Genomic DNA, 2,019 nt, shown 5'->3' on the forward strand with positions numbered 1-2,019 from the left:
CACACGCGCGGGGATCTCCTGCCCGCAGCCGTCCTCAGGGAGGGCGCGTCTCTCCTCCAATCTGTGCGATCCCCGCGCTGGGGGTCACGCAGCCGCTAAGGTGTGGACCCCAGGGAACCTGGGACCCGCTGGGAGGTGCCTCCGTGCATGGCCCTGGGGTTTCATCGGGGCCTAAACGTGGGCTGCGCTGCAGGAGTCGGCGATGTGAGCGCGGTACAGGGTGCGGCCAAAGCGGGCTCCATTTCCTCTCCTGCGACGCCCGAGGGGAGGCCTGAGTCCGCCCTCCGTCCTTCTCCTTGAGAGACGTGTGCATGTCCTGCCGGCTCCTGCCATCGGCGCCCGGGCCTGAGCTGTGCTGACGTGGCCGGCTCGCTGCCTGTGGGGCCAGCGATGAGAACAGGGGGGGAATCCCTCCCCGATCCCCTCACACTGAGCCCGCGAACACGGGGCTGTCGCTGGCCGCTCCGCTCCGCTCACTGTCTCCCCGAGAAGTGTTTGTCGATCTCCGGAACCTACAAACAAAAGCGATTTTAAAACGTACGGGGGTTGATGTCAGGGTTCCCAGCCCAGAACACTCGGCTGCGGCCACTCTATGTTAAAGGGCTCGGAGGAGGCATGAATATACAGACTCTGGACAGTGTATGTGTTAACAGTGTTTCCCAAAGAGCGGCCGCCCAAGGGGGGGGGGGGTGTCCTGTGGCTTCAGGTAAGGCCCAGAGAGCACGTAACAGCAGAACCAGTTAGTCCCTGGGGGCGTCGATAAAGGTAGTTTCATTCATTGAAGAGATGCTTGCCTCTGTCCTGCTTTTAACGATGGTCGGATAAGGGTGTGATGGTAGGACCTCTGGCAGCCGTTTTGGGACAGGAGGTAACAGCCGCCAGAGGAAGGAGCTGGAATGAAAGGATGGGAAACCCCTGGTGTCTGAAGACGCCTGAGAGCTTCTAACCAACCAGGTGACCCCTCGGCCTTAGACCTTGCGATTTATGGGGGGAAAAAACCAACTCTATAAATCCTCCTACTTGAGTGCCTGTTAGTGGCACCGACACAGAGCCGCACTGCAGGGTCCCCCACCTGAGTCTCTCTGGGGAGATTCTAGAAATGGTAGCACGTTGGTTTCCGGGCACACAGATTCCCCGTCAGGGCACAGGCCCGGGTTGCAGGCTCGACCCCCAGGGTGGGGCGTGCAAGGGGCAGCTGATCGATGATTCTCTCTCGTCATTGATGTTTCTCTCTCTCCTTCTCCCTTCCCCTTCTGAAACCAATAAAATACATTTTTTTAAAAGAACAATTTCTCTGGCTGCAGCATCGCACTGGCCTTCGCACGACCACCCTCCCTTTGCGGGCGATGTCCAGCCCTTGACCAGGCACGTGTGAGCGCCGCCTGGTTGCGAGGCGCCCCCTCAGCAGGGGCCCAACTCTTCCCACCCGACGGCTGCTCGGACCCCGGAGCTCTGACCCGGGTGGGGGTTGGGGGGGAGGCCGTTTCAATCAGCAGAGGCGCCTCAGAGCCGCGGGGACGAGAAATGGAGTTCCGGGGGTCAGGGACTCGGGCTCCAGAGGGGCATTCTCTTCCGTCCACTGGCTGAGCGACCCCGCGAACAGCCCCGCGGCCCCTTCGCCGACGGAAACTATGAAATTCACGTTCCAGTCCCGGCCTGTTCATTCTCCCCGAAACACGGACACGGCAGCCCCGCGCCCGGCGTCCCCGCCACCGTTGCCCGGGTTTCGAGGGGTGGGTGGAAAGCAGCGGCTTTGTGGGCCTGGAGGAGCGGCAGATGGAGAGGCTGTAATTTTCAGAGATTCAATGAGCCGGATGGTGTCCGCCAGAGCCTCGGTGGCCTTGAAAAATATCCCGATAATTGGAAAGCGATGCATCGTCCGCCGCAGCCCATGGCTCAGCCGAGTGGCTGACAGTCACTCACCCCGTGCCGGGCGCCAGATGTGCACGTTCCCTCGGATCATGGGAGTGGAAAGCAGCGTGGCCGGTGCCCATCGGCCGCCCCTGTGCACCAGGCACC

This window comes from Myotis brandtii, unplaced genomic scaffold, assembly GCF_000412655.1.
Source record: "Myotis brandtii unplaced genomic scaffold, ASM41265v1 scaffold97, whole genome shotgun sequence".
NCBI lineage: Eukaryota > Metazoa > Chordata > Mammalia > Chiroptera > Vespertilionidae > Myotis > Myotis brandtii.